The sequence below is a fragment of the Nicotiana tabacum genome, chromosome 12 (assembly GCF_000715075.1).
Source record: "Nicotiana tabacum cultivar K326 chromosome 12, ASM71507v2, whole genome shotgun sequence".
NCBI lineage: Eukaryota > Viridiplantae > Streptophyta > Magnoliopsida > Solanales > Solanaceae > Nicotiana > Nicotiana tabacum.
Window position 1 is genome coordinate 15,583,680 of NC_134091.1, and position 13,439 is coordinate 15,597,118.

Below are 13,439 nucleotides of genomic sequence, written 5' to 3' on the forward strand. Positions count from 1 at the left end.
GGATCTAAATGTAGGATTAAAAAATTAACATTAAAAATATTACAATTATGGCAGTATAAACTGACTAATTTGAAAGGGACAACAGTTACGGCGGTTACAAATCGCCACAATAAGCAAAGTAAACAGCCGTTCTTAAATATGCATATTGCGGCGCTTGTATCTGTAAATTGCGGCAGTTAAGAGAAAACCGCCGTATTACACCTTTTGGCGGAAGCGATTATGGCGGATATGTAGGGCGCCATTAATGACAATTACGACGGTTCTGAATCGCCGTTATACGTAAATCTAACCGCCGCAATTATCCCAGTTTTTTTGTAGTGCCACTCTATATATATATATATAAAATCTTAGTACTTTAGTCTCTGCTTCAGGAGATCATTTGTCTTGTCATTTGCATTTGTACAGGTAGTTGGATCTTTCCCAAAGCTGAAATTGGTTGGTCAATGGAAAATATGTACTATACTTTTTTTCATGGTTGTGTTATAGGGTGAGAGAGTTATGCTATTACTTTTCTCTTATACATAAGCACTGTCATGAGCTGCTTTCCATCATCGACCCATGACCCCTTGGACGTTCCCCGTGGCGTCCCGGCAAGTTTTCCAACGCCTAGCGCAACGGTCGGCCCCGTGGTCTCGGTAGCGTCAAGTGACAAGTGCACATGCGCCTCTGTCGCCCCACCGATAATCAATGCCAGTGCCCAGCGGCTAGCGAATGCCATCAGTGCCGCGCGCACAAACCATCATGTTGCCAACAGCGCCGCATGCACAGACAGTGCCCCGCGCGCAAACCCAATGCCAAGCACCAGCGCCCAGCCGCTGACAGATCCAAATAGTGTCGAGCGCGCCGACAGCAATGCGCGCGTTGACCCTGATGCTCAAGACAAAGTTGCTGCTATCGGACTTGCTTCCATAGAAGACAAGTCCTTTTCATTGTAATTATAGAGTAGTTTTACTTCATTCATTTTCAATGTGCTTCTACAGCTTTCTTAGGTCAACTCATGTAACTTTGATTTATTTTTTTTAAGCATTATTAAGGGGGACCAAAGCATTCAAACAATTCTCTGTACTGGTGTCTCCCCTCCCCTCCCCCCGACACCGCATAGCATCTTGTAATAGCTTTCATCATCATCAATACAATCATCAGCTTTCATCATCAATTGCTCATTTTTCGCTATTAAATTGCTCACGACATTGGTTTTCCCGTACGGCACTAACAATCTAGTCTAGCGTACGGAGACGACCTCAGTTGGCGCATAGCAACCGCACTAACATCGGTTGCTTAGCCTTACGTCGCCCTTCCAAGGAATTTCAGGAAGGCGCCGTGTAACAGTTGGTATCAGAGCCTACGCTCGACATCGGACGAGGGAACTCATTGCCATCATCATCACCATTTCTAACCATGGTGAATTACGGGGATCGCATCACGACCCTAGAAGAGACGGTTGACGCATTACGGCCCATCGTGGATACATTGCCTGATCTAAAAACCAGCCTAGTGCAAAGGTTGGACGACCTGGACCGCAGAATGCGGCAGGCCGAAGTTGACATAGCAAACATCAGTCGCGACTCTGAGAAAGATTGGTATTTAGGCTGCCGTCGAGGCAACCGAAATTCATGGCAAATTTGAGGACCTCCAACAGGAGCGTGCCGAGGATTTAGCCCATCGGGAACTAGAGGCAGACAGACAACTTGACAGGCCAGCTCAATATTGTCAATGCTGCCCTTCAAAGCCTGTTCAAAGGAGGCGAAAACCAAATCAGGGGTGCCATGAACATTGCCCCCATGCCACAAAAGCTAAAAATTCTGGAGCCCAAGCCATACAACGGAGCCCGGGATGCTAAAGAAGTGGAAAACTTCATCTTCGACATCGAACAATACTTCGATGCTGTTGGACAATTGGAAGAATCCAAAAAGGTAGCAACTGCTGCCATGTATCTTCAGGGTGATGCAAAACTCTGGTGGCGAGTCAAATACGAAGCCATCAGGGCCGGTGAAGATACTCTCCAGACATGGGCAGAACTGAAGGCCGCCATACGCCTGCAGTTCTTCCCCGAAAACATGGAATACAATGCACGGAGAAAGTTGCGTGAACTCCGCCACACCAGATCGGTGCGGGACTACGTGCGTGAATTCTCCGCACTCATGCTAAACATACGGGATATGGGGGACAAAGACAAACTGTTCGCATTCATAGAAGGTTTGAAACCTCATGCTTGTATGGAGGTGCAAAGACAACGGTTAGATACCCTGCCCAAGGCCATTCAAGCTGCAGAGTGCCTTGGGGATTATCAGTTGGAAACTCAGAAGGATAGGCCCCAGCCGCATGTCCGAGAGGGATACAACGGGAGCCAACCTAGCAACTGTGTCCCCAACAAAAGCGGAGGAGATTGAGGTGCATCCAAATCTATGACTCCTTCCTCAAGCAGCAACGGTGTTGCATCAGTCAACAACAATCAGAGGAGAAAGCCCCCATCAAAATGTCGTCATTGAGGCGGGGAACATTGGAACAATCAATGCCCCAATACACAAATCAATGCTCAACAAACTGTTGACAATGATGAGTCAGATCAGGACGGCTCAGTCGACGCAGAACAAGTAGGGGCCTTCAACGCATTTGTTGGCTCCATTCATGATACCTTGGCGGGAACCAATGCTGGCAACCCCAAGAAGAATGCATTCCCAATCGACAAGAAAGGGAAAGGAAAGGCGGACGAGAGGCCTCCCACATCACAAAAGAGGACCTTAATATTCGTTGACATGAAAGTAAACGGCAGACCTATTCGGGCATTGATAAACACGGGTGCTAGCCAAAACTACCTGGCCTCAACTCAGGTGCAACGCCTCGGTCTAGCAGTGCAAAAATGCAAGGGTCGTGTCAAGGCTATCAACTCTCCATCTCAGCAAGTGAGTGGAATAGCCAAAGAAGTGCCAATGAAGCTTGGCCCATACAAGGGAATATTCGACCTACACATAGCTATCATCGATGACTTCGAACTGATAGTGGGATTGGAATTCCTCAGGCAGACCAACACCATCCCGGTACCGTATGCCAACATGCTCCTAATGATGGGAGACAACGGGGCCAAACCTCGCACCATACCGTGCATACCCATCAAGATGGCCACTGGAAACATCACGGCCATGCAGTTAAAGGAGGGAACCAACAGACCTGAACCTACGGTTCCGGCTACCCTCAATATCATCAAACAAACATCACATCGTCGGGGTCCAACAGCTCATGGCACCCCTCATTGTGTGAAGACTTGTCAAGCATTCCAAAAGGACAAGTCGCATCACTCAGCACAAGCGGGACTCTTGGAGCCGCTACTGTCCCACAGAGACCTTGGGAAAGAATTTTCCTGAATTTCATCACAAGATTACCCAAGGTCGGAAATCATGCAACCATCATGGTGGTAGTAGACCAATTTTCCAAGTATGCTACCTTCATCGCAGCCCCACAGTACATATCGGAAGATACAGCTCGACTCTTCTTCTCTCAGGTTGTCAAACATTGGGGTATGCCCAGCAACATCATTAGTGACTGCGACCCACGCTTCACTAGCAAATTTTGGACCCAACTCTTCAGTTGCCTCGGATCCAAATTGAGTTACAACTCAAGCCATCATCATCAGCAAACATATGATCAAACAGACCGGTTCAATGACATGGTGAAGGAATATCTCCTCCAATTTGCAATCGGGTCACAAACACATTGGGTGAAACTTCTGGATGCTGCTCAGCTGTGTTTCAATTCACAAAAGTGCGCCCATACAAACAAAAGTGCTTTTGAAATTGTTATCGGACAGCAATCGTTACTCCCACATAATATGAATGCTCCAAACATGCCATTATCTCCTCGAGCTGCCAGTTTCTCGATGGTGCGGAGCTATCTTGTCAAAGCCCAAGAAAGGGCAACGAGGCATGCCGAACAAAACCTTTGCTTTGCCCAACATCAAGCAGGGGACAAAGTGATGGTAAGAACCCCGAGGCAGAACTTGTTTGCAAAGAGGACCCAAGATCCTCGCCTATTGCAAAGCTACATCGGGCCTTTTTCCATTGAAAGGCGCATCGGGAAATCCACATACCAGCTGAACACACCAACCTAGTGGAAAATCCATCCAGTCTTCCATGTCAGCCACCTCAGGCCATTTCAGAAATACATGAAAGATCATTCAGAAATCTACCTCACAACACCGAGGGGAATAGACCTCCCAACCATCAAGAGCCTGATCAATCATCATCATCCTGCAGGTAATGCTTCGAGGACGTCACCAACTCAGGTGGGGAAGAATGTCATGGGTTGATTTCCATCATCGATCCATGTCCCCTTGGACGCGTCTCGTGACGTTTCGGCAAGCCTCCTAACGCCTAGCGCCACGGTGGTCCCCGTGGTCTCGGCAGCGCCAAGTGACAAGCACGCATGCGCCTCTGTTGCCCCACCGATAATCAATGCCAGCGACCAGCGGCTGGCGAATGCCATCAGTGTCGCGTGCACCGACAATGCCGCGCGTACAAACCATCATGTTGACAATAGCGTCGCACGCACAGACAGTGCCCCACGCGCAGACCCAATGCCAAGCACCAGCGCCCAGCCGCTGGCAGATCCAAATAGTGTCGCGCTCTGACCCTGATGCTCAAAACAAAGTTGTTGCTATCAAACTTGCTTCCATAGAAGCCAAGTCCTTTTTATTATAATTATAGAGTAGTTTTACTTCATTCATTTTCAGTGTGCTTCTACAGCTTTCTTAGGTCAACTCATGTAACTTTGGTTTATTTTTTTTAAGCATTATTAAGGGGGACCAAAGCATTCAAACATTCAAGCATTCAAACAATTCTCTGTACTGGTGTCTCTCCCCCCGACACCGCATTGCATCTTGTAATAGCTTTCATCATCATCAATACAATCATCAGCTTTCATCATCAATTGCTCATTTTCCGCTGCTCAATTGCTCACGACATTGGTTTTCCCGTACGGCACTGACAATATAGTCTAGCGTACGGAAAGGACCTCAGTTGGCGCATAACAACCGCACTAACATCGGTTGCTTAGTCTTACATCGCCCTTCCAAGGAACTTCAGGAAGGCGCCACGTAACAGCACGTATACCATGGTTGTGTTTGGTACTTTGTACTGAACTTTCCACAAGTCTTTTTGTATTTTCTGTTACCATTCCAAAAAAAAGTCTTTTTCTACTTTCAGGAGCTTTGTTATCTTCGAATTTCCAAAATGTTTTACACCAAATAAAAGAATTTAACTTGCTTCCTTTATGCATCTATATGATTTTCCATCATAACTCTTTATATCCCTATTTTATTCCACTTGCTTGTACCAGCCGATTAACGTTAAATTTTATATTATTTGTGTCTCACAAATACTGTATTGACCAAAACCGTCCCCTATTTTCACGTTATAATAAAGCAATAATAGGACTAAAACTGTTATTCCTTGTCTTTTTTTTCACTGACCATTGAGTTCATTTATTGATAAATAAACATATGTTCTACTATTCCATATTATTATCACATATTGGCTGAGAAATAAACAGAGAATCCCAAAGCTCACAGACAACAACAACAACAACAACAACAACAACAACAACAACAACAACAACCCAGTATAAACCTATTAGTGGGGTATGTGGAGGGTAGTGTATATGCAGACCTTACTCTTATCCTGAGGTAAAGAGGCTGTTTTCAATAGACCCTCGGCATCCTTCCCTCCAAGAACTCCCACCTTGCTCTTGGGGTGACTCAAACTCACAACCTCTTGATTGGAAGTGGAGGACGCTTACCATTAGAGCAACCCACCCTGAGCAACTCACAGAGCATAATTTAAATCTTGGGTGTTAGAGTGATACTCAAATCTTGCATTTCAATCAAAACCTTTTGAATTTGTATTCACATAACGCGGCATGACAGGTTCAATCAACCGCAACTGCATCAATTTTCGAAATAAGCTTGTATACGATTCTCTAATTGGGGTGAACTCTTTCTTTGGATCCTGCTCTCTCACATATTCCTGTCGGGGACGAGTATTATATGGCGCCTGAAAATTCGGCCGGAGTTGACGGGAGCCTTGTGGAATCGGTGCCCGCCATTGTTGGTGATTGGGAGGCCTAGCATAAGCCTGAGCATTAAATATTGTGTATTGTTGTGAGGGGAACTGAGTATCGGGGACCCTGAGGCGGATAGTAATGTTGAGGAGAATTAGATTGTGCTTGTTGGAATTTCACATAAGAAGGAACTATTCCTCTTTGAACTCCCCCGAACCCAGATGCCATCATGGATCCTTCCTCTTTCTTTTTCCGATTTTCAAAACTGCCTGACCCACTTTGAATTGCTTGTGTGATCGCCTTAAGGGCTGCCTGACTTACAATTTTGCCCGACTTCATGCCATTCTCAACTATTTCACCAATCTTAATCGCCTCAGTGAAAGGTTTACCAATAGCGGCCAACATGTAATTGAAGTAATCAGGATCCTGAGCTTAGAGAAAATAGTCAATCATTTCTGCCTCTTTCATTGGTGGTTTGACCCAGCAGCCTGCTCTCTCCACTTGATTGCATATTCTCTGAAGCTTTCTGTTTGTTTCTTCTTTATATTAACGAGAGAAGAGTGGTCTGGCACTATATCAATATTGTACTGAAATTGTTGCACAAAATCTTGAGCCATGTCGTTCCAAACGTGCCAGTGAGAGATGTCTTGATCTATGAACCACTGTGAAGTAATTCTTGTCAAACTTTCCCCAAAATAAGCCATGAGTAATTCTTCTTTGCCTCCTGCTCCCCTTAATTGGTTATAATACCTCTTCAAATGGGCAACGGGATCACCAGGCCCATCATACTTGTCAAACTTGGGGGTTTTGAAGCCGGGTGGCAAATGAACAAGGGGGAACATGCATAGATCATTAAACAAAACACTCTTGTGGCCTCCCAAATCCTGTATGTTTCTCATGGTTTATTCCAAGCTCTTTATTTTTTTGGCCATTTCCTCTTGTTCTGTATTCTTGTCGGGCTTTTCGATCTCGACTGGGAACACATTCTAAGGAGTATGCTTGTATGAATCTAGAACCTTGAAAGTCAGTTCTGGAGAGTAATGTTGGGCCTCATGAGCATTCAGTTATGGATCATTGTTGGACTTTTGAGCAAGAGTCAGTTGAGGGACAGTGAAAGTATGGGTAATGGGTACAGTAGGTGGGCCATTTCTGAGGGATGCGGTTTGAGGATGTGGAATGGAGGTACTGGGGATAGTGGGAAGGTTAATGCTCGGACTGAATCCAGGTTGGTACAATGGATTACTTATTATAGATATGGGCACTTGAGTTGCAACCGACACATTATGAAAATTGTCTGAAGGCCCTATGGGTAGTGGAGGTGGTGTCTGTCCATTCACCCAGGCTTCGTACATCTCTGCTAATTGTTGCTTCAGCACTCTTACTTCTTCAACCAATCACGAACCTTGTTCAACCAATTGTCCCTCGACATCATCATTATCTGACTCATTTTCATTGTTGTTTGCCATTCTACTTTTTCCTTTTGATCTCGTGTTGTAAGGGTGAGTCGTCAGCTTAAACCACAAACCAACCACCTCTGTTTAACTTTATCTTTAAAATGACAAACAACAAACGTGTTAAAGTTAAGCAATTTGCAAATATTAATCACACATTGTATGTCATTTTTATTTCTAAAATGAGCTTGGAAGGCTTCATGCTTCATCCCCGGCTTATTGGTTATTTCATCTTGAATTTAACGCTCTCTTTTCTTTCCTCATTTTTTTTTCTTTTTTTCCTCTCAATTTTTATTTATATTTTATTATTATTTTTGCTCAGATTAATTATGGCTATGATCGCATCCGATAGAAATTGCCTAGGTATCATGACGCCTCATGAATCAGACCATTACGTAGTTCAGGGAGGAGATAATAATAATTTTGATGGTTTTTTTAAAATTTTTATGAAATAAAATAAAACAAAATAAAATATTTTTCATTCATTTTCAATTAATTTTTTTATATACAATGAGAGAATAGAAAAATATATAGAAACTGACTCAACTAACTCTAAAGACATAAATATGACTGGAATAAAACAAACTTTGATAGGAATAAAAGACTTCAAATATAAAATTGAAAATGCGACAAACGAAAATGAAACTAAAAACTAATTTACTGCACTAAAATTTTAATCTTCAATGGTCTTCTTGCTTAAACTGATATCATCAATGATCTGTATCTCTTGGCATCCACTCTCCCCTCAAAGTCTCGTCCAAATTCTGAAACACCGTTGGCAATTGTGGAACGAGGGCACGTGTCTGTTGACCAACTTTCTCATTGTTTAGATGACGATGATCATCATGAATATATGCTTCTTTCTCTGCCAACCAAAGTACTTACTCTCTGCTTTCCCCATATTCACGTGATAATTCTCCAACCACATCTGGGTAGTGTTGAGGGTGTGTCTCATCTGAGCCTCATGTCCCTCGTATTCTTCAATAAGACGGTTTAGCACACCTCTCTCAATCATCCACTGGCACCGCTCTGCCTCAAAATCTGTATGTTGATGACCCATCTTCTGCCTTTTTATTTCTTCCAATTGTGCGTGAAGCTGGCCCTTTGAGCGTATCCAATGGGCATTTTCTCTTTCAAACTGCTCTTTCTGCTGATCAAACTCCAAATGTTGCTGGTGCGCGTCCTCTTCAATGATACTCAAGTCTTCTTGCAGCTTATGTATTTCAGCATTTTTATTCGCCTCAACTCTTCTAACTAAACCAATCGTGTTTGTCAGTTCTTCTTCTAAGTGGGCCGCCTTATTTTTAGCATGCTTTAGATCTTTATCCATGACCCGTAAGGCAGATTGATAATCTTTCTCAATATTTAAATAAATCTGAGCGAATCCGACTTGCTGTTGGGCTTGTTGTTAGGCTATGGTCATGTGAGCATACTCCAATTCCTCTTTTAGCTTTTCTATAGTTCTTTTATCATTTCTCCTCATGCTCAACCCCTCAGGCCTATCTCTAAACAACGAAGGGTCATGAAACCAGGTAATATATTCAGGGATCACTTATCCACTATCTCGGTCTTCTACCATCTCATTTAACTCCGAGACCTTACTTGCATACCCATTTTTCATAATTTCTTCTTCGTCATGAGGTTGATTTTTATCCAAATCATAACAGAACTTGCTCATATCTCATGTTGATGGCACCTCTTGTAGTCATGCAAATTGGCGCATTACCTGAAATGGAGCATAGGGATGAATACCATCCAATCCTATGAGTACCAAATAAGAATGGTATGCAGACTCACAATTGACCTCTTTAGAGAAAAATCAATCGTAGTTCCAAGTGATCCATTTGGCAGACAGAGAAAAAAGTAGTTCTTTCCAGGCGTCCATCCCTTCTGGTAAGTCACATTTGTCAATTCTTTTCTGGTGATCATAAGTATGATTCAGCATAGGGATGAACACCATCTAATCCTATGAGTACCAAATAAGAATGGTATGCAGACTCACAAATGACCTCTTTAGAGAAAAACCAATTGTAGTTCCAAGTGATCCATTTGGCAGACAGAGTAAGAAGTAGTTTTTTCCAAGCGTCAACCCCTTCTGGTAAGTCACATTTGTCAATTCTTTTCTGGTGATCATAAGTATGATGGGGCCATAGCTCACAAAAATTAGTGATCGTAGGATGACGATAAAAATGCTCCAAAAACCATACATGTAACAAAATGTTGCAGCATCAAAGTTTCGCGCACCCAATATACATCTAGTTAAAGCACAAAAAAATTATAGGGACCAAAGTATAATCATCCCCTTCTGAGGCCAGAGCCTCAGCTACACCTGTCAAGCGGATGTCAATGCGTCATTCCCTTTCTGGAAAAACTACACGCCCCAAAAAGGCGACCATAAATGCAAACCTTCTGTGAACCTTCCATGTTTCCTTATCTTCCTTTGATTTTAATTTTCCCACATTCCTTTCGAAATTTAATTCTAGGCTATACAAGTGAAACAGAAATCCCAACTTAACCCACTTGCCTCATAAACCTTCATATTGTCCGTAATTTATGTTTATGAGCTTCAGAAACTTACCCTCATTCATATTTTTTGGTACTATGGGCCTTTGGCGGCGAAGATTGCGGCCTTACCCCTGTAAATGGGCGATTTCCTCCAAGGTCGGAGTCATTTCATAGTTGGTAAAACGGAACACATTATTTTCAGGATCCTAGTGCGGAATCAAAGCTTCAATCACATCCCTCCTGGGCTTGATCGTAATCATATGAACCAAATGTCCTAAGTACTTCTTTATCTCGCTTCGTTCATATTCCTTAAAGTCTCTCCACCAATCCCACAACAATTGTGTTATCTAATCGATAATCAGAAAATCCAGTATCCCTTCTGATCTGGGCCTCTTTTCAAATTTACCTCGTTCCCCACTCATGGTGTACCTGTTTACCCAAACACAAGGTTAGGCTTTAATCAAATATATTATTGACACACAAGAATTCTGATATCTCGGGTTTTGACTCTATAAAAATAAAAAAAATTAAATGCCAAAATGTGGGACTAAGAAAAAAAAGTTAAATTAGTAAAATAATCATGAGATAAAAAATAAAAGGCTCAAAATGACTACTTTTCATAAAAATAAGTGAACATAAAAAATTTTGGCCTCTTTTATTAAAACGACCATTTCGCATTTCCGAGGAAGGTTTCAAGGCTATTTCAATAAAAGGAGCGGACGCAAGGGTAACATGTAATAAGGCTTGATGCCATTAGTGACTTTATTATTATTATTATTATTATTATTATTATTATTATTATTATTATTATTATTATTTGAAAAAAAAACAATAATAGTTTATAGACAACAAAAAATGGGGTTGAACCCGATGAAGGCTGCCTACGTATCTCACATCCGGTGAGAATCAAACCCGCGTAGTTCGGTTAAAATAAATAAATAAAAATTATTTTAAAAATTATGATTTTACACACCAGAATCCTTCAAAATTTTATTTAAAAAAAACTGGTACTTCATGAAAACTTGGAGGAAATTTTCTCTTTCTCTCTCTTCTGTTAAATCAATCTATCCTAAAGCCGGTCAACATTTGAGTAAAGCCTACAAAATAATGTTACATATAGCATAGAAATATGAATATATTGGTCTGAAAAAATTAGTATTTGTCCTAGACGGGCCCGGCTCCTGTGTCGAGTCCCGCTAAGTCCAATGCACATTATACAAATAAAGCGTAGCCTACTAGGGATATTCATTGCTTGTGGCTTGTTCTTCTAAGTTTTCAAATCCTAAAGGAAGTGGTATCTAGACCTGGCTTACCCGAGTGGACAACCCGAGCCGAGGAGCATCAAGCGTCACCAGTAGTAGAACAACACTAGCTAGCTAACGGCTCTCCCGCCTAAATATGTGTGACTAAATCCTTCACCATAAGCTGGTAGGCTAACTGTTTTATCTCAGGATAGAAATTTTGTGATGCTGGTAGGCAAACACAACATAACTACCTATCAGAAGACTCAGAGTGGTGCAAGAGAAGATACACTTTATATCACAGTTCAAATAAATATTAAAGCGGTAAACAAGTGACAAATAGTACACTAGGCTCCCAAACACAATAATATCCAAAATATGATAAAAGTCAAACACGAATCAATGTAAAAAGCTCGAATTCTAATTAATTATCCCCAGCAGAGTCTCAAGAGCTGTCACACCTCTTTTTCCCCGCACAGCCCTATTACGAGGTTGAGTTAGAAGAGTTTTTTCCAATTGAAGTGATATTTTGAAAAGGGATTATTTATTATTTGGAGTCGCCACTTGAAATTGAGTTTTGGTGCTCCAAGTCATCTTTTATCTTGAATCCCTTATCAAAAGGAAGGTTTAACTCTTAATTTATGTTCTACGAAAATAGAAGAGTGAGTAAGAAATTCTGTTGACCGAGGATAAGGTATAAGGCACCCCTCGAATCCCGTAGTTCTAGCACGGTCGATTTATTGACTAATGTAAGGCTAAAATTAATTTTTGGCTATTCTTTTATTTTATTGATTATGACTTGTCTATTACCACTTCACTTAATTTATTATATTTTATTGATTCTTTTGACCTAGATGCGGTATGCACACAAGGTATTCCTTTAAAGGTAGATGTTAAACCAAGGTACAGAATGTACACATGGTTAAAACATAATTATTTTAAATTTAAAGGCATCGAGATGCGAGAATACGCACATGACCCTTTTAGTACTTAAGCATATCAATCCAAAGTTCGGGTATGAACACATGGGCTAATATTTAAAGTACATCTAAAATTTTTCTAGAGGTTTAGAGTATTCCGTTTATTTGACTCATCTCGGTACTTTACAAATATTTTACTCTTACCATGCTAATTATTTTACTTCTTGCAACGATCATATACCAAACAAGCTTCAATATTTGAACAGACATATATCCCAACCCATTAATCTGTCATAAAGCAAAAAAATGGATAACAAATATGAAGCCATCAAACATGATACGAAACAATTCTTCTACCAAAGCACACGTCAATATAAACAGATTCCATATTCACATTTTGACATTTTGAAAAATATAGAACTTTATCTTACGTTCTAATAAGAAAATAAGTATTTATCTTTAAAAAATCGAAATGTAATATGTGACTAAAACAAATAAACTTGCACTAAAGAATACAATCAGTTTGTCAAAACCGAATATTAAATTCTTTGACTCAATAATTTAATTCATTAAATCTATTTGACGGTAAGTATATTGTCAATACAAACTAATTCCAAAACTCAAAGATTATTTTATATCCAGGAGAGTAAAATAAATGTATCGAATACCATAACCGAACATACTAGATTTACCAACGGATTCTTAAAAAATTTTGTCAACTTACTAAACTTGTTTGATAAAAGTCCTTTGATTAATACACTGACTTATCAAAAACATTTGACCTATTTATTAAAATTAATTAATATTATCAACCCCAAATTTGATTTACTTATTCAAAATAAAATCGAGCTTTACAAACTATATAAGCTTAACTAATTAAGAATAACATGTTAACTCTCATTATATCTTGCCTCCAAATTCATGAATTAGTATAAAAGTATTTTTAACATATTAAATATTACATACAAAGAGGAATAACAAACTTTAGCCACTTTTCTCTATCTTACCAGAGAAAAAGAAAAGATAGCAAAAAAATAATTCTAACAAAAACTTACAAACAAATTAAAGGAAATTTTCAGACTTAAGAAGACATAGATCTCATATATCATGTTTAAACTATACAGAGGAGATTGAGTGTTACCTTTTGTAATCTTTTAATCTGTTGAGTTGAACCCGTGAACTTAAAATCACGAAGGATACTTCGATTTTTTACTCCGAACCTACTAAGTCCACCAACCAGTTTATCTCAAAGTAATTTTCACTCTAAAAAA